Below are 333 nucleotides of genomic sequence, written 5' to 3' on the forward strand. Positions count from 1 at the left end.
CCCCCCCTCCGCCCGCCCGCTCCGCTCATTCGTTACACTTGGTTCTCATGGTGCTAATTTTAAACTAGAATGAGGGCAACGCTTTACACGTTTTCGATTTCGTATACTCGTCAGTGAAACAGTTCGGAAGGCACCACCCGTTACGATCAAGAGAGTGTTGTTTCCGTTTGATTTGAATCACGGGGAATCCCCGGTCGTACAAGCGGTCTCTTATTGGTCGAGAGAAGGACGTTCGTACGAGAGGCGTCTAGGGATAATGGCAAAGAAAAGCCCTATGGGTACAGCAGGGTCGGGGACTGGTTTTTAACAATTTTTTATTCACTCTGTCGACAA

The sequence above is a fragment of the Cephus cinctus genome, unplaced genomic scaffold (genome assembly GCF_000341935.2).
Source record: "Cephus cinctus unplaced genomic scaffold, Ccin1 Ccin1_scaffold0462, whole genome shotgun sequence".
NCBI lineage: Eukaryota > Metazoa > Arthropoda > Insecta > Hymenoptera > Cephidae > Cephus > Cephus cinctus.